The sequence below is a fragment of the Mastomys coucha genome, unplaced genomic scaffold (genome assembly GCF_008632895.1).
Source record: "Mastomys coucha isolate ucsf_1 unplaced genomic scaffold, UCSF_Mcou_1 pScaffold4, whole genome shotgun sequence".
NCBI classification, from domain to species: domain Eukaryota; kingdom Metazoa; phylum Chordata; class Mammalia; order Rodentia; family Muridae; genus Mastomys; species Mastomys coucha.
In genome coordinates, this window is record NW_022196910.1 from 4181461 (window position 1) to 4201485 (window position 20025).

Below are 20025 nucleotides of genomic sequence, written 5' to 3' on the forward strand. Positions count from 1 at the left end.
CTTGGATTTTGGTGTAATTGTCACTTTGGTCCATGGTGAACACTGTGTGACACTATTCCTGGGAAGATATGAACAAACCAGACAGGGGAACGATTACAGATGAAATAATGACACCACCAAAGTCCAACTTAGCGAACCACTGAGCTTTATGGGGTTACTTACAGGAGTGTGGGTGCAGTCAGCCCCAGCAGGCTGGAGGGTATCCTTTCCTGGTAGTCCATTGGCTCTGAGCCTCTTCCGACAGTTCAGCTTATCTCTGCTCCTCCCGGGTAATTTTATGAAGCAAGCTTTCCCTTACCCCTCACGACTTAGCTTCAAGATCACACCGCAGCTAGCTCCACTTAGGAAACCCACGCTTAGTTCCGCTAGGCTCTGAGACCAGCAGCCGCCATGTTTCTGGCCGCGGCTCTCTCGCACTGCAGCCCACTCTTCCGGCTGGCCCTGCCAAGCTGCTCAGCGCTGTCCCTCCTGCGAACGACCAGAGAGAGCCACCACTCGTGCTCCACCAATCGGCCAACCCTGCGGTTGGCTCTGTGGACTGCCACCTACCGCCCTGGTCTCACTCAGCTCCTATGCTAGCTCTCCTGGTCTCTGTTTGCTGCTCGGTTGGTGCCACAATGGCCACTCCTGTCTCACCCAGCTCCCTTTAGCCCCGTGAAAGGAAAACACTAGAGAACTTTTATATTTTAAAACTAACCAGATAACTCAAAGGATGGGCGAGGAATATCCTGCCCCATCCTCCTTGCCCTCCTCAGGCACAACTGCAGAGGCCACGATCTATAGGTGCCCTGAGAAACCTAAATGTCTGCAGCTCCTTGTCAGCTTAACGCTTGGTCCGACTCCCAAGCCTCCCCTCCCTTCTCTTCCTGTCCTGCCCGGAAATCCTGCCTTCTCTTTCACCCAACTCTTAGCTTCGGCCATCTTTATTTAGCCAATCAACAATTAGGGAAACTCCCCCCTACTCAGCTAGTCTGAGAGTCTCTCTAAGCAGGCCTTCGTAAGATCCATCTCTATGGCAATTTCTTAACTAGTGATTGATGGTGAAAGGCCACCCAATCGTGGTTGGTGCCATCCTTGGGCTGGTGAAAGCAGGCTGAGCAAGCCATGAGCAGTAAGTAAGTAGGATCCTTCATGGCTTCTGCATCAGCTTCTGCGTCCATTTTCCCGCCTGTTTGAGTTCCTGTCCTGACCTCCTACCATGATGAACAGTGATATGGAATTGTAAGCCAAATAAACCCTTTCCTCCTGAAGTTGCTTTGGTCATAGCGTTTTATCCCAGCAACAGTAATCTTAGAAACCTTAGACGAAACCAGCCCTGTTGCCATACATCCAATCCAAGCTTCTGGACTCAGAGTTGGTCTCTCACCAAACTTGAAATTCAGTGATTTCACCAGACTGGCTAACCAGCAAGCCTCAAGAATCTTCTGCCCCCGTCTCTGCCTTCTCAGGGTTACAGGTGTGTGTCATTCCACCCACCTTAACATTGGTGCTGGGAATTGAACTTAGTTTCTCAAAATTGTGCTGTAAGCCCTTCATTGACTTATACATCTCCCCAACCCCAGTCTCACAATGTATTAAAGTTGACAGCAAATTTGCATGCTTAAAAAAGAATACCAGGCAAACAATAAGTGTCTATCGTGGCCAGTCATTATTGGGAACTGACAAGGTTGGAAAGGCAAAGTCTATAAAATAAAATAAAACAACCCCAAATAGAAGTTAACACTAGTTTATAAAATCATCATTGTTTAATTAAAATGCAAGGGGTTTATAAAATGGCATGGTCATGGCTAACAAGAATGAACGGGTTGGGAAGATTGCTCAGTGGGTTGCACTTGCTGAGGACTCTAACTACTGGAGCTTGATCCTCGGGCAGTTGTGTGGACTTTTGCTCAGAATTGCAACACACCTTCCAAAAAAGGGGCTTATAACTCTGGTGAGGTAAACAGATGACCACCTGTAGGCTTAAAGGGGAAAACAGGGATTTGGAAGATTCTGGAGGGTCCCTATCCAGGAGGGTTTTTTTGTTTTGTTTTTGATTTTTTTTTTTAAATGTAGAAAATTTTAATCTGCATCCAGGGTTTCTACCACACCTTTGACCATTTAGTTCCCAGATAAAAGACACACACATCCTTTATAATTTCAATAAGCCTAAAACAGGACGAGAGCTGGGAAGATATATACCCTCTATGTTATCAGAGTCTACATCCCTATCGATAATCCTGAGGTATTACTATGTTTCATCTGGGCTGCTTTTAGCTCCAACTGGCCAGCCCTCAGGGCATGTTTTCTTGACTTCTAACCCATGGTGCTCTCTCTCCTCCCTCACTTTTTCTCCACCTCTGTGGTTCTCTCTTGACCCCACAGGTCTGGGGACCCTAAAGCCCACCTATGTCTCTTCTGCCCAACTATTAGCTGTCAGCATCTTTATTTACCAATCAGAAATCATTTGAGGGCAAGGTCACATAACCACTTTGGTATACATGCAGAGTCTCTTGTCTTTGGGCAACCAGGTCTTGGGGGCACAGTTAGCATTATAATACACAGCAAAAGATCAAACCTTAAAAAAAAGCAAATCATTGTTGGGGGCAGAGATTCTGGCCACTCAAACTGCAGACATTAAGATTCTTGAACCGTAGCTGCAAACAGTTGTATAGAGAGCCCCAGGATTGCAGTTTTTGGGAGCTTTCTGATGATGCAGCTGCTTTTGAGCCATCCTTGTTCCTGGTAAGTAACCCTTCATTCATACTCTCATTCAAACCCCAGTTACAAAAACTCATTGGTTCACTAAATTGGACATTGGTGAGGAGAAATCTCCTGGTCCTGGCTATGGGTAACAAAACATAATAGAAGGTGAATAGCTTGAGGGTAGAATATCTATGGCCGTGGGGAATGCCATAGGCTACCTTTCCTTATGTGGCATGAAATAATGTGCCTTCTTGCTATGTCAGTGGTTGTGTGGCTTCTAATCTGGGTACAAAGACATGCAACCAAGGCTGAGTCCTCTACCCAGAGGGATTATTCTACTATGAGGCAGTAGAAGGGTTGGGTGGGGATTCTGATATGGCAACCTTTTCCGGCATTGTATGGGATAGTGTGCCTCCTTATATATTACTGCTAGCATGGCCCCTGCAGAAGTGCTGAGAGATGTGATGAAGGCTGAGTCTTCTATAAAGAGGAAGAGTTTGGGTCTGTGGTGGTGGTGGGGATCATGTGAGGCACTCTTCCTCTCTGTAGTATGGGGAGGCGTGACTGGATGATGGGTGGAGCCTTGGGTGAGTGTGTAGATGTCCTAAGGATGTTTAAACAAATTCTGTTGTCTGTAGGAGTAACAGATAAAGAATGAGAGTGTCAATGGGATACCAGAGAGGTTGCATGGCCACTGCTCTAGACAGCAAAACAGGCTTTATGCTGAGATGGCTGCTCAGTGGGAAATGGCTTTTGTAAGAGAGGATGAAATAGAGATCTTGGCGTCTTGCTGTTCCTCACAGTTGGCAGGATACAAGAAAAATGCACGAGTTAGATCTATGCTGAAGAGCCCCTTCCAGGAATTCAAACCTTGGAACTCATGGAAAGAGTCAGATACATAGAAACATGGTATCTCAGTTCTTGGGGCTTTCCAGGAGTATCAAAGACAAGAAGCATCATTTGGTAAACAAAATATAAACAGGTTAAAAGGATTGAGCTTGACAGAGGGGTAGGTAGCTATCTTCCTAACCAAATCATGCACATTTCCCTCCTTGGTGCACCCCAATTGTTCACCCAATAAAGGAGGTGGGTGAACATTTTCCCATAAGTTTCAGGCTAGACCAAACAGCTCCATTGTTTGTTCATTGGAGGTGAGAGAAATGCATGGAGACTATATGAAATGCCACAGAATGAGACAACCAGATAATACAAGTGAGCAAAATCATTTTATGTTGTATTTGTCCTTATTAACAGTTCACCTAGTATTGTCTTATTTGTGAAGTTGTCACCTGACACTTGCTCAGAACACAAAGCTCTCAGAGTGTTTCACTAGGTTGTTTCCTTAACCACTATTCATTATGGGATGGTAGTTTGGAACTTTGAATTGTTGTTTTGCCCATTTGTGGAAAAAAGTTTCATTTTATATAGATTCTACAATGCTAACTTTTAAGTGTCTTGCCAGTCTAGAGACCCCTTTGAGGAACTCAAAAGCAAGGATGAGAAATCCATTCACAAGGAGTAAGTAAGGTGTCTTAGTTAGGGTTTTATTGCTGTGAGCAGACACCATGACCAAGGCAATTCTTATAAAAATAACATTTAGTTGGGGCTGGCTTACAGGTTTAGAGATTCAGTCCAGTATTATCAAGGCAGAAGCATGGCAGCATCTAGGCAGGCATGGTGCAGGAGGAACTGATAGGTCTACATCTTCATCTGAGGGCTGTTAGCAGAATACTTGATTCCAGACAGCTAGGAGTAGGGTCTTAAAGTCTATGCCTGCAGTGCCACACCTACTCCAACAAGACCACACCTGGTTCAACAAAGCCAAACCTCCAAAAAGTTCCATTCCCTGAGCCAAGCATATACAAACCATCACATATGGGTATCCTGCTGCCTTCAGGTCTGGGCCAGTGCCCCGAGCAGACCTTGGGCATGAACTCTGCAGCCATCCCACAATATTGAGAGGAAACTCCACTCCCAGACCCTCTAACATGCCCAGGATCACAGGATCACTGGATCACTGGATCACTGGATCCCAGGAGATTGGTCCCACCAGGATCTCAGGGTCACAGAGGCAACTTGACTCCCAGGATCTTTGACACACCCAGGATCTCAGGATCACAGAGACAGGTGAACTCTGAGGAGTTCTGACACAACCAGGATCACAGAAAGGACAGATATAGTGAGGGCAGGTAACACTAGAGAAAATCAGATGGCATGAGGCAAGCGTAAGTACATAAGCAACAGAAACCAAGGCTACTTGGCATCATCAGAACCCAATTCTCCCACATAGCAAATCCTGGATAGACCATCACACCAGAAAAGCAAGATTAGGATCTAAAATCACTTCTCATGATGAGGACAGAGGACTTCAAGAAGGAGATAAATAACTCCCTTAAAGAAATACAGGAGAACACAGGTAAACAGCCTTTAAAGACAAAACACAAAAATCCCTTAAAGAACTACAGAAAAACACAATCAAATAGGTGAAGGAAATGAACAAAACCATCCCAGATCTAAAAATGGAAATAGAAACAATAAAGAAATCACAAATGGAGACAACCCTGGATTTAGAAAACCTAGGAAAGAGATCATAAGAAATAGATGCAAGCATCAGCAAGAGAATAGAGATGCAAGCATCAGCAAGAGATAGAAGAGAGAATCTCATGTGCAGAAGATACCATAGAAAACATTGACACAACAGTCAAAGGAAATGCAAAAAAGCCAAAAACTCCTGACACAAAACATCCAGGAAATCCAGGACACAATGAGAAGACAAAACCTAAGAATAATAGGTATAGAAGAGAGCAAAGATTCCCAATTTAAAGGGCTGGTAGATATCTTCAACAAAATTATAGAAGAAAACTTCCCTAAGCTAAAGAAAGAGATGCTCATGAACATACAAAAATCCTACAAAACTCCAAATAGACTGGACCAGAAAAGAAATTTCTCCCATCACATAATAAAACACCAAATGCACTAAACAAAGAAAGAATTTTAAAAGCAGTAAGGGGAAAAGGTCAAGTAACATATAAAGGCAGGCCTATCAGAATTACATCAGATCTCTCACCAGAGACGATGAAAGCTAGAAGATCCTGGGCAGATGTCATACAGACCCTAAGAGAACACAAATGCCAGCCCAGACTACTATACCTAGCAAAACTCTCAATTACCATAGATGGAGAAAACAAGATATTCCATGACAAAACAAAATTTACACAATATCTTTCCATAAATCCAGCACTACAAAGGTTAATAGATGGAAAACAACAACACAAGGAGCAAAACTACACCTTAGAAAAAGTGAGAAAGTAATCTTTCAACAAACCTAAAAGAAGATAGCCACATAAACATAATTTCATCTCTAACAACAAAAATAACAGGAAGAAATAGTCACTTTTCCTTAATATCTCTTAACATCAATGGACTCAATTCCCCAATAAAAAGACATATACTAAGAGACTGGATACAAGAACAGGACCTAGCGTTTTGCTGCATATAGGAAATGCACCTCAGTGACAAAGACAAACACTACCTAAGAGAAAAAGATTGGAAAACAAATTTCCAAGCAAGTGGTCTCAAGAAACAAGCTGGAGCAGTCATTCTAATATGGAATAAAATCAACTTTCAACCAACAGTTATCAAAAAAGATACAGAAGGACACTTCATACTGGTCAGAGGAAAAATCTACCAAGATGAACTCTCAGTTCTGAACATCTATGCTACAAATACAAGGGCACCCACATTCATAAAATAAACTTTACTAAAGCTCAAAGCACACATTGGACTCTATACAATAATAGTGGGAGACTTCAACACTCCACTCTCAACAATGGACAGATCATGGAAACAGAAACTAAACAGAGACACAGTGAAACTAACAGAAGTTATGAACCAAATGGATCTAACGTATTTATAGAACATTTCATCCTAAAGCATATACCTTCTACTCAGCACCTTACAGTACCTTCTCCAAAATTAACCATATAATTGGTCACAAAACAGGCCTCAACAGATACAAGAAGATTGAAATAATCCCATGCACCCTATCAGATCACCACAGACCAAGGCTGGTCTTAAATACCAACAAAAACATTGGAAAGCACATATACAATGGAAGGTGAACAATGCTCTACTCAATGATAACTTAGTCAAGGAAGAAATAAAGAAAAAAATTAAAGGCTTTTTAGAATTTAATAAAAATGAAGACACATCATACCCAAACTTACAGCACACAATGAAAGCAGTGCTAAGAGGAAAAATCATAACTCTGAGAGCCCCCCCCCAAAGAAATTGGAGATACCTATACTAACAGCTTGACAGCACACCTGAAAGCTCTAGAACAAAAAGAAGCAAATACACCTACGAGGAGTGGATGGCAGGAAATAATCAAACTTAGGGCTGAAATCAACCAAATAGAAAAAAAAAAGAAGAAGAAGTTTACAAAGATTCAAGAAAACCAGGAACTGGTTCTTTGAGAAAATCAACAAGATAGATAAATCCTTAGCCAGACTAACCAGAGGGCACAGAGACAGCATCCAAATTAATAAAATCAGAAATGAAAAGGAAGACATAACAGTGAAATACATCTTAAAGTAATTATTCTGTTTGTTGAATATTAACAGTTGAAAATATTAAAATCATGTTGTTAAAAAAAAAAAAGGCAAATGCCACAAGAGCTGACTTGCTATGCTGAGGTTAGGTGGGTGGGTGGGGACCTCAAAATAGTCCTTGAATGTCAGCATAAGCAGGTTACAGAAGCCCAAACCAGTAGTCAGCCATATGAAAACAAGCAGATGGCCACAACTGCCCCTTTCTGGGTGAGGTTGAAGGAGTCAAGAACTTGATTCAGAGGCAGAGAGCTGTTAGGTGTCAGGATGCATGCCTAGTGGGGCTTCTTTAGTCATCACAGTACAAAAGTAGAACTAGAACGCTATCTAAGCATGAAGATTTTGAGAGAGTCAGAAGCAGCATTCCTTCATGGTTTCCCCCTCATAGTCCCTGCTTGAGTTCCTGTGTATACATACTTCCCTCCATGAGGGACTACAACCTGTCAGCTGAAACAAACCCTTTCCTCCCCTAAGTTGCTTTCAGTCAAAGTGCATTATTACAGAAACAGAGATGAAATTAAAATATCTGCTTTCAACTTCACCTTTTTAAACTTAATTTTGTTTCTTAAAAAAAAAAAATTGGTATCCTGCCAAGGAAGAAACAGATGCTCCACAAAAGCTGTATGGTTGTTGATTGAAACTGTCCGTGTCAGGGGTCAGGCACCTTCCTAGGAGCTGCTCCCAAAGAGGCCCTAGAGATCCCCTATATATAAAGGCTTTTGGCATGGTTGTTGGCTGTATTCTAGAACTAACTGAAAAGTATGACACTATGGCTAAAGATGTCTCACACTTTGGCAGAACAAGAATTCTCTCAAGCTGAGCTGCTATGGGTAGAGGCATCACATAGCCTCAGCTCTGCACCCAGAAATGGTACATGCCGTTCTCTAGCTTGAAAGATGCTCAAAGGCCAGGCTCGACCTGGTCCTGGTCTCCTGGCCCCTAAACCCATAAATTCTTTTATCTGCTGCACCTTGTCCTTAGAAGGTGTGGCAGTTAGGTGAATCATCCTTGTTCACACCCCAATCTTTCCCCATCTTCCATAAAGAAATATCCAATCTTAAGGAGCAGGTGTTCATGGTTTATGACAATGAATTGCTTCTTCTCTTCACACAGCTTGTCCTACGTGTGTATCTTAACCATTTTCTCTGTCTGGGAGAAGGCAGCTGGGCCTAAATGGTACTAGCTGGTCCAATCCAGCTTGGCTCCTCATAGCATCCTCCAGGCCAGGAACCAAGGATAACAGGGTTCCTTCCAGAAGGATTGAGGAGGCTTTGGGCAGACACACTGCTGCTGAGAGAAGGTGGCAGGTGGCTGGTGGTGGAGCTGTGTAGAGTCATTCCTAGGGATGCGTTGGGCACTCCTAAAGACTAATATAGTTCCAGAGGCCAGCTGGCCCAGAGGCTGGGGGTTTCTGTGTAACTGAGGCCTTGGTCATCTCCTTACAATTTATGTATGCAGGCTAGGACTCTAACCACTCATTTTTCTCCTCCATGTCTTCCTAGCTGATTCCTCCCCCTTTCTTTCCCCCTTCTCCCTCTCTTTCTCTTCGTTTTCTTGCTCTTTTTTCACAATATTTCTTATCCTCCATTGACCTGGGTATCTTACCCTCCCTGATTGCCAAAAAGCTTTATATTTCCTTCCACTGTTTACTGTCTTTGGATGTCCCTGTCCCTTTACTGGGCCTCTGTAAAAATTGAAACCATGGCTGTATAGACTTGTTATATATTGTTTAACATGCTATTCAGTTTCATTTAAGAAAAAGAATGACTCCTTCTCTTGCCTGGACCCCATTTGTTCAGGACCCCTCTCAGTCTCCACTTACCAATGTCTCTCCCCGTTTCCTGTACTTCCCACCTTTAACCCAACCCAGCTTCAGCTCTGTTCCTCTAACTGGGCTCTCCATCCCTGGTCTTGAACTGGAAACAGCAATTAGGATTCATTCTTTGTTTCTACTCTCAAAAGTCTTTTCTGTGTTGAGTCCCTGGGCTGCTGGAAGACAGACTGGGCAGCTGGTGAACAGGGTCTCCAATCCCATAGTCTTCTAATATTGTATTGAAAAATAGAGCCTGCTGTCCACCCAGCCTGTTTAGACAAGAGCTCAGGAGATGATTGGGGACCAGGCTGGCCAGATTCTGATCTCCCAGTTTGTGGATTCCCAAGTCACCCTTTTACTTAGTGCACCATGTCTTTGGATGGGGCAGGGGTGCTGGAAACACGTAGCTTAGAGTCACTTATGTTCCACTGGAGATGATCCAAACCCGAGGTCCAGGTGCACATGCTGAGTGGGCCTTCCCTGTTTCCTCTCTGTGCCAGGCTAGCTCTGCCCCAATCTTGGCCACTTTTGTAGTCAGGGAAAGAGCATCAAGAGCTTGGCATGAATTGAGCCAGCCAAATCCAGCCTTTTACAGCATCCTGCAAGTCAGGAATAAGGGATAAAAGAATTCCAGAGGAAGAGGGGGAAAGTTACACTGGATTGTTACTCTTTTTTATTTTTTATTAGATATTTTCTTTATTTACATGTCATATGATTTCTCCTTTCCCAGTTTCACCTCCAAACAAACAAACAAACAAAAAACAACAAGAACAAACCCCTGTTGCCTCCCCCCTCCCCCTGCTTGCCACCTCACCCTCTCCCACTTACTGGCCCTGGCAATCCCTTACACTGGGGCACAGAACCTTCACAGGGCCAAGGGCCTCTCCCATTGATGATCGACTTTGCAATCCTCTACTATACACATGCTGCCAGCACAATCAGTCCCACCATGTATAGTCCTCGGTTGGTGGTTGAGTCCCTGGGAGCTCTGAGGATACTAGTTAGTTCATATTGTTGTTCATCCTAAGGGGGCTGCAAACCCTTCAGCTCCTTTGGTCCTTTCTCTAACTCCTTCATTGGGGACCCTGAACTCAATTCAGTGGATGGCTGTGAGCCTCTACTTCTGTATTAGTCAGGTACTGTGGTATGCACTCTCTGATAAGTGGTTATTAGCCCAGAATTTCGGAATACAGGAAGAACAACCTACAAACCACAAGAAACTCAAGAAGAAGGAAGACCAAAATGTGGACATTTCATTCCTTCTTAAAAGGGGGAACAAAATACCCACGGAAGGAATTGCAGAGGCTAACTATGGAGCAGAGACTGAAGGAAGGGCAAGCTAGCATGATATAGCTGTCTCCTGAGAGGCTCTGACAGTACCTGGATTGTTACTCTTGATAGAAAGTGCCAGTTGGGAAGTGGTAGGGCTGGCTGGTTCTAGTCTAGACAGGAGAGGAAGCCAGCTGACCAGGTATAGCAGCAGCTGGGAACCAGGCAACCACTGAGACAAATGTTTTTGAATAACTGAACCCCTAGTAACTTCTATGTAATTTAGGAAGGTCTTGATTCTGATCAGGCATTCCTTCCTCCTCCCTCCCCCCTCCCCCATTTTGTGTTTATCTCATCTTAGTTCTCCTCCTCCTCCTCCTCCTCCTTCTCCTCCTCCTCCTCCTCCTCCTCCTCTTCCTCCTCCTCCTCCTTCTCCTCCTCTACCTTTTCCTCCTCTTACTGCCTCTTCCCCTGAGTTTCATTATGTCTCCTTCTTCCTTCTTGGTCAGCTTCCAAGCTTCACAGTCTTTACTGTTTAGAGTCTCTGGAGGTCATTATCTTTTTCTTTGGCTCGGGAACTCATGCTCTGTGTATCTTCCCAGGAGGATGCCACAGCAGAGCTGGGGCTGGGGCCTAGGGTGGCATCCCCATGACAGTTCCTGCTGCTGGTTGGGGCCTGCTGGCTCTTGGCTCACATTCTCATCCAGGTCTATGCTGTCTATAGGAATTATCATCACATCCCCACATGGCTTATGGGTCATGTGGGCATGGTAAGTATGGTATCAAAATGGGTGAGAGTGTCAGGTGGATGGTTTTTTAAGGGGCCAGAAATGAGGCTCGGAGTGATGGAGTGGGTTAGTTGGTGATCTTGGGTGTGCCTTTCCTTCCCACCCTCACTGGCATTTACAACTATCTTCCTCACACTGGAAGATGCTGAGAAGTTCTCAGGGTAGGATATACAGAGTGAAGACCCCTGGCAGTTCCCCAGTTTCTGCCGACTTCAGGCTTCCTCACAGGAAGCCCAGGACATTTTATATTTTTTATTTGATCTTATATTATTCTAATGTCTGCACATAGACAGGGCTCAGCTGGGTTACCGCAGAGCTGCAGGCTGACTTCCCACTGCCCCTCCCTGGACCACTTCCTCTTTATCATGCTTTTCTTCCCTAAGACAAGTGGTGAGTCCTGTCTTGCTACCTGGATAAAAGCTGTCCACTCACTCTCCCATGAGTCTTCCTTGACTCCACCCTTTACCCCACACTTTGGACTTTGATTTGCATCTGCCTTCCCACTTAGATGGCTTAGCCATTTGCAAATGGCTCAGTGTGGGCTGTGTGCAGAGGTTCAGGATGCTCTGTCTGAGGTTGGTGGGCAGCTGGTGCTGGTGGATAGGAGCTGGCACCCTAATAGAGATGTGGAGGTTACTTCTGCTCCACTGGAACCTGCCAAAGCTGAAAGATCTCTTGTATGTGGCTCTTTGCCCAAGGAAGGAACTGAAGGTTGTATGGACCTACCAGAATGTCGTAGAAAGTCAGAATAACTTATCTACTGGACCTGGATAAACATGTGGAACTCACACAAGAGTAAGGGGAAGCTGTGATTCCTTTCACCCTTGCAAAATCCAGACACAGGTTCACTTTAGAGGCTGTGTCACTTCTAAAGCATGTAGGAGGGATCTGCTGGTACCCCCTAGAACACTGTCTTAGGGTTTTCCAGAGGAAAGGAACCAATGATTTACACACACACACACACACACACACACACACACACACACACACACAAACTCACACATTGTCTCAACTGCATATGCATACACATATACACATGCTTTCTCACATACACACATGCACATACCTGAGCACACATGTACACTTACACACACTCTCATGGAGTCTTACCTCAAATAGTGATAAGAACACATTCAGAGAAATTTATCTAGAAGTGAGTGATCTTATCATTGTGCTAACATCAGAGTCCCACAAACCTACACAGCAAAGCTTAATAAAGACTTAAGATATGCGTTACCCAACTGTTGTTGCCACTACATCATGGTATGTACATTCTCATACATTTATGTACATTTAGAAAAGCATAGTAAATATAATAGAAAGCAGGAATTCTCTGACTCCATTGCAACCTGGTGATCAAAGTCATTCGTGCAGTCTGTTTTTGATGAAAACATCAACATCATATGATTATGTACACAGAGTCATGTACACATACTCATACACATCTATGCACATATATAGAGTGGAGGAGAGGAGAGACAGAATGGTACAGTATATTGCATTCTGGGAACTGGCTTATGTACTTATGTAGAATGAGGGATCCCTTAGTGTACAATCTGTGAGGAATCTTGGATGTGTTCAATTCAGCCTCAGAAAGAAGGAGTGAGAATCCAGGGGGTGCATGAAGACTTACATGTAAATGCCGGATTCCAGTTCCTCAAGGACCTGAAGTTACAGTGTTTGGTGGCAGGAGAAGATGGATGTCTCAGCTCAGGAAGGCAGAGCAAAATTTCCCTCCATCTATTATTCTATGGGGATTATCCGTGGGTTGGATGGTGCCACCCACACTGCAAAGGGTGGGACATCTTGACTCTGTCTACTGATGAAAATGCTTCCGGATCACAGACACCCAGAAGTCATGGTGCATCAGCTTCCTGGGCATCCCTTCACCAGCTAAGTTGATTCATTAAGTGAATGTGGAGGTAACTTTTTTTTTCCAGGCTCCTCAGAGGAGGGCACAAAGAATGGGACTAAGCTGGTAGGGAACTGTCCCTAGGGCTTTATGTTATGAATGACCCCACTGGTTTCCATTCTCAAACTATGCCACCCTGGCATTGCCAAATCTGCAGATACCCATACAAGCTGATCGTGTGGCTGTATTGTGGGAATCCCACCCCCGTGTTTCTGTGAGGCCCCCATAGTAGTCCAGTCCTTTTTCTCTTCTCTCTCAGCCTCTTCCCATTCTCTCCATGATGTTACCAGCTCCCATGTTACTCTCTTCCTCTATTGTCATGCTGTTCCCACCCGGATCTTCAGTTTTTTGGACACTGGAGGTTCTTATCCCTTTCCTTGGTCTGGGGAAGTCACACTCTGCACATTTTCCTTCACAGATGAGCTGAGAAGCGTGGTCTCTGCTAGGATGTGTTTAAAGGTTCCTGTAGGAGGAGATGCTCCCAGCCATGTGCAGGAATGTTGAAGGCAGGGGCAGATGGCTCAGTGGACATCAGAAGCAGCTGGGGCTCAGGCCTGGCATCAACAGAACCATCCCCAGAATCACAGTAATGAGAAGGCTTGTGGCTGGTGGAAGATCTGGACTGCTATTTCAATGCCACCCAATTCTGCAGGGTTGACCTTTCTGTTCTTCTATTATTTGGTCATCTTATGTCCATTGCTGTCCTGCTTAGGAATCTCTTCCAAGACATCACAGTGTGGCAGGATCACTTTCTTGTGCTGTTTAATTTTCTGTCTTGGGAAGGGGAAGTGTCTCCAAAAGACTATGGCTCTAACACCTGCAAAGGCAGGTCCCCCACTCTCTCTGGATGCCAAATTCTTTTCCCATTGTAAATGGTAGAAACTCAACTTCATGCAGTCCAGAGACAGAAGGGAAATATCTTGACTGTAGTAACTATAGAGATCGATCTATAGGCACAACTGGATCCATCTCTCAACCCATATTTCTGGGAATCAATTTTCTTTTATTTTTACCTTCCTCTGCATCATTGTTCATTCAAGGTATGTATTTCTTAAAACTGAAACGAGTCCCAAAAGTTCAACTCTATGGGAGAACTCCCCACCCCCTTCCCCAAGTTTCCATGATTCAGCTAATTATTCTGGCCTGATTCACAAGACAAATTTCTCATTTAGTTACTGTGACTCCTACTGCCCAATCTTCAGGAGCAATCTTCCCAGTGCTATTACTTGGGGAACACAAAACAGTTGGACAGAGAACTCAGGTGATGGTTTCCCCAGTCCCCTGCATGCCTTATGGGAAATGATGGGCAAATGTCTGCATCCTCCAGACTCAGACTCTTTAGTGGGAAGATGAGATAGAGGAGAACCCAGGCTAATATGCTGTTTTAGATTCAAGTTGGGATGACTTTTTTGTTGTGGTAAGTGAGACAAATTGTTGTGTAGCAGGGATGCTGGGTGGGAGCTCTGGCAGGGCTAAGTATGGAACATGAAGAGGTGATAGATAGAGTTACCAAAATTTTCTGTGGATGGGCGGGGCTGTGACATGTGTTCATTTCAGTCTTGCACACTATCTTCACTAAACTCTGCTCCAGTTTGACATGCACCTGCCCCTGCTTGCCCACCTCTGAAATTTTTGTGCTCCTTCCAGCTGCTCATGCACCCTAAGAGCAGAAAGAGTTGGCTATGCTGGTTATGTCCCTGAATCTGTCACACCTGAACATCACCCTGAACATCACCCATTTACCTCTGGTCTTGTAGCTTGTCAGGAGCATAATTCTGTTGGTGTCTTCTGTATGGCCACACCTGCTGTAAGGTCAAATTTACTTGTACATGTGGGTCCCTTACATACCTGGTATATGTTCTACTGGGGACCATATGGGAAAGGTCATGCCTTGGCTAAGCTGGCAACCTTGACATCTGAGCATGTCAGGTGCTCTTTGAGCAGGTGTTTGGATTGTCTTTGTTTTCTCTTGTTTGTTACATCCGTCTTCTATTTGGAGCTTGCTTTGCAGTGTGAGACCCAGGGTCCCGCTGAGAAGTGACAGACTTTTTCTGAGTATTGTTTAGAGAAGGATTTTAAGTAAATCCAGGTGATATCAGTGGTCCAGTATGGTCATACTTGGGCTACATATGGCATATTGGTGGACATTTTCTTAAAGATAGGGACTTGCTACTTAGCCTAGGATGGCTTTAAACTCCCGGTTCTCCTGTTGCAACGTCCTGATAACATATTAAAGATGCACACACTGACACACTGATGAGATACTTTTCATATCTAATCAGAAGTCTGACTCTTAGGTACACTGAGATCTCTCAGACTATCTCTGGAGCATGTCATGGAATGTGGTGTCATGACAGGGCAAATCATGAGTGTTGAGGCTGGGTCATGTCATGTTATCTCTTGTGTGTTCATGACATGTTTTCCACATCTATATTAGGAGACATAAGAGATTATTAAGTAGTCAGAGGGCAATAGCTCCTTGTAAAAGCCTATAGAGTGTTGTTATTGGTTCAAGTATAGTAGACATGTTGATCTATGTAGAAGCCATGCGAAGGCATGCTAGAACATGATGTACCAGGTCAGGGTGTGCCTTTGCCTTACTTGTTGTTGCCTTGTCTGGCTCCTAGCATTTATCTCCCCCTTACTACTTCCTCGGTTCTTTGTTCCCTTCCAGCCATTTTGAGTTTGGAGGGGAAATGCAGACCCATGGCTGGTGGACCTCATCCACTCTCACAATTTGTCCCCCATACTCTCTATGTCCCACGGTGGTCTTTGTTCATGTCAGCTGCTGTGGTGCTGAAAGATGTGTTCTTCTACAGTTTTCTGAAACCCTGACTAGATAAGTATCCCTAGGTATCTAGAACATCCATAAGCAATGGACAACAAAGAGGGTTAGGAGAGGACACTGTCCTCACGCATTTCTTTAGCTGCCTCATCAGAAGATGGTGAATGCTGGTGATAAATGGAGCCATAACTGTCACATGCTGATACCTGCCTTCCATTTCAACATCCAGAAGCTCTATGTGAAGATTTTCAATGACAGCACCAACATCATGCCTATGAGTCCCCGACAATGTCTGTTCTCATCCAAAACAACTATTTGGGTGGTTGCCAACAAAGAATGGATGAAGAGGCCAGTTTTGTGGTGGTCCAGGTGTTTGAGGGTGAGTAGAGAATTGAGGACTAAGGCCAAACACTGGCCACATTCCTCTCTTTGGACAGGCAAATGACTAGTTTGATCTCTTGAGGGTAACACCCACCTGAATATATTTGAGCATGTCACCCTCATGACCCTGGACAGCCTTCAGAAATACATCTTCAGCTTTGACAGCAACTGTCAAGACTTGGGCTTCGGAACCTGGGCCATGGAAGCAAAGGAGGAAGGGCTGGACAGAGTGGTTAGAGAGTCTTCCTGAAGGAGGTGAATCAGAACTGTCAATGACTCACCTGGAAGGAGGGAGAGAGAGAGAGAGAGAAAGAGAGAGAGAGATCTTTGAGAGAGAGTTGTTTGTGTGCAGATACAGTATGTAGATCAGCAGAGCATGTAGGACAGGCAGTGGGGAGCAAGCAAAGGAGTGGAGGAAGAGGGACCAGCAGTGGTTTAATCACAAGGACAGTGAGAGGTGGGCAAAATGATGACTCCTGAGGTTCTTGAGGTGAAGGTACCTGAGCTCCTGTTAGGCATGTTTCCACAATGTGACAAAGTACTTGAGATGAGAAAAGGCTTATTGTGGCTACTGGTTTCAGAGACTTCAGTCAGCAGTAGGCTGGTGTTGTGGTTTCTTTCTGTCACTGTGATGAACATTGTGACTAAAACCATCTTGGAGAGAAAAGGGTCATCATATCTTGCACTTCTAGGTCACAGTCCATAATTGACAGGAGAAGGAGAAGGAACTCAGACAGAATTACAGGGCTGTGCCTAGCTGGCTTTCTTATACAGTCCAGGGCCAACTGTCTAGAGATGGCTGTCCAGTGGGTTAGGCCTTCCTGCATCAATTACAAATCAAGGCAATCCCCTAAAGACATGATTTAGGCAATTCTTCAATCAAGGCTGTCCTGTCAGATGACTGTAGGCCGTGTCAAATCGACAGTTAAGGCAAATAGGATAGCTGGATCCTTTGCTATTGGGCCTGTAGAAAGGCAGTATGTCTTAGCTAAGAACAGGTAAGGAAGGAGGCTAGAAACCTCATGGTATCCGAAAGTAAAGTAAGAGAGAGGGATTGAGGTGAGACAGAGAGACAGAGAGAGAGAGAGAGTCAGACACAGACATAGACACAGACACAGAGGAGATCATGATGTCACCATCTCATTCATGACATCCCTAATAAATCATCCTCCTTAAGACACCATGTCTTAAGAATCTGTGGTTCTGAATGCTCTCAGAGTCAGGGTACCAGGCTTTATTTAATCCACTGCCTTTGTGAGACAGTTCCAAATTACAGTAGAGTTGATGATAAGAATTAGCATACCTGAGCTGTCACCATTGATTGTCCTACAGACCCTAGATCAGTTGACATTCAATTCAGGGACATTTTGGATGGAGCTGAGTGTTAACTTGCAGAAAAAGAATGATGTCTAGCTGGGTAGGAGTTTTAGGGAAGTCTAGGTCATGGATAGTAGAGGAAGGACAGGAGTCTGCTATCCACACTGATCTAGGGTTTGCAGAGTTGGCATCAGCTCAAAGATGAAATGAAGAGGACACTATGGCGAGAGGTCTTAGCCCCCACTCAATACTGCATCTATGTGACCATCTAGCTCATCTGTTTCTGATGGAATTAAGCTCCTGACTGCCATCTAGAGGTAGTCCTTGGGATTCACACATGTTAAATCCTTTCCTCCTCTGTAACTAAATCCTGCATGAAGCCTAGTGGATATATTGCTGCCATCTTGGAGCTTAGTATACTAATGTCTAGAAGAAACAAAGAGCCCTGCTGCACATGGACCTGCGGGACCATCTCATCCCAGATGGGATGTGCTGCTGTAAGGCCTGCAGCATGGTGCATGGCCTCACTGATGCTGTAATCCCAGGAGAGGTGTCATATCCTCTCCAGTCAGGGTTTGGATGGCTTCTTTAAAGATAAGGCCAAGTCCAAGCCTTTGAACTTCATTGATGTGCTGCTGCTGACCAAAATGGGTTTCTCAAGGGGTGGAATGAATATTGACACCAAATATCAGGTCTAATAACTTAGTGTTGTGAAGCATGCATGTCCTTGTGTTTGGACATACTGGACACATTAGACATAGAGAGATTTAGGCAAAGAAGACAGCCAAGTCTGAAACTTTGAGGAACCTGAAGGTTTTCCAAGAATATATTATTGTGTGGGGGCTATATCTATCCATGCCTATGCTGACCACTGCACCAAATCCATGCTCAGAGACAGTCCCCTTAGTCATGGCAGCAGGCATAGCCAAAATGGGACTGTAGTGATGATTTCCCTATTGTCTGCACACAATTTCCAGGTAATAAAGTACTATCTGTACATGCAGCAGAGTTTATATGGCAGGAAAAAGGCCAGAATGCTCACCTGTGGCTCATACAGAGTAACAGGCATGACCTCATTTAGTTCCCCTCAAGGAAGTAAAGAGAGGCCAAAGAGGGAGGGAAGGAGCAAGGGATACAGAGATGAGAGAGGGGGAGAGTGATGGAGGGAGAGAGAGAAAACTTTGTTTTAGAGCTAAACAAGTTCTCTTCCTGACAAAGGAGGAGTCTATATACTTGCCACCTGAATGACTCCAAAGGACATAAGACTCCCTGGATCCAGCACATTAGAAAGGGAGCAGAGGTCTTTGTAGTAACTCTTCACTTCTAACTTCTGAAGCAAATTGTCATGAGTTCATCTTCCATGTCAGATCACTAGCTACTTTCTAAAAAAAAAAAAATCTTCCACACAGAAACATGGAACTATTTATTCAGGAACAAATCAAGCTACCAAGTAGCTACCATAAAATATGTGGAATGGGGACCTTGCTTATAGTGGCAAGGAGATATGTAAGAGGGGCCATTAGCCACCAGCTCACGAGGTTGAAGGGAGCAGAACTGATGAACAGGGTTTTCAGATGCCCTGTGAATATGGGGGGACAGATCAATTTTATTTGGAGTGAATCAAGGATTATATAGTTTTGAGGGAAGGGGTGGGGATATCCAGGGTAGGCAAAGCTCATTGGCTGAAGGTATCGAGTCAAAGGTCATTGGCTGGAGGCTAAGGTATTGAATCAAAGGTCATTGGCTGGAGGCTAAGGTATTGAATCAAAGGTCATTGGCTGAAGGCTAAGGTATTGAAACAAAGGTCATTGGTTGGAAGCTAAGGTATTGGATCAAAAGTCATTGGCTGAAGGCTAAGGGCCTAGAGAGGTCTATTAGTATGGGAAGGCATTCCAGGAATCTCAGGTACTGGCTGACCAGGTTTCTTTTTGGGAGACAGGAACCTGAATCTGTAATTTCACCAAGGTTATGCATGGTGGTTTGAATATGCTTGTCCCTATTAGGAGATGTGGCCTTGTTGAAGGAAGTGTGTCACTGTGGGGCTGGGCTTTCAGACCCTCCTCCTTGCTGCCTGAAAGTCTGTCTTCCCCTAACAGCCTTCAGAACAAGATGAAGAACTCTCAGCTCCTTCTCCAGCACCGTGTCTGCCTGGATGCTCCCATGCTTCCTACCGTGTTGTTAATGGACTGAAACTCTGAGCCTGTAAGCCAGTCCCAATTAAATGTTGTCCTTTACAAGAGTTGTCTTGGTCATGGTATTTTCATAGCAATGGAAACCCTAACTAAGACACCATGTGATGTTCTGCAAGTAGAGGGTTTGGGGGTCTGGGGCTCTCAGACAAAGTCGGAGAAGGAGAAGCCCTCCTGTTAAAAGGAGTCCACCATTTTGCTCTGAGCTCAGGGCTTTCCAGTAATGTCATACTTTGACCTTAATGAGCAGGGCCCAACATAAGAGTTCAGTGAACTTTG

General features: G+C 44.5%; 1 pseudogene; it reads left to right on the top strand.

The window, feature by feature from the left end:
- Window positions 1-15780: 15780 nt before the first annotated feature.
- On the top strand, window positions 15781-18255 carry LOC116076501 (annotated as a pseudogene).
- Window positions 18256-20025: the final 1770 nt, after the last annotated feature.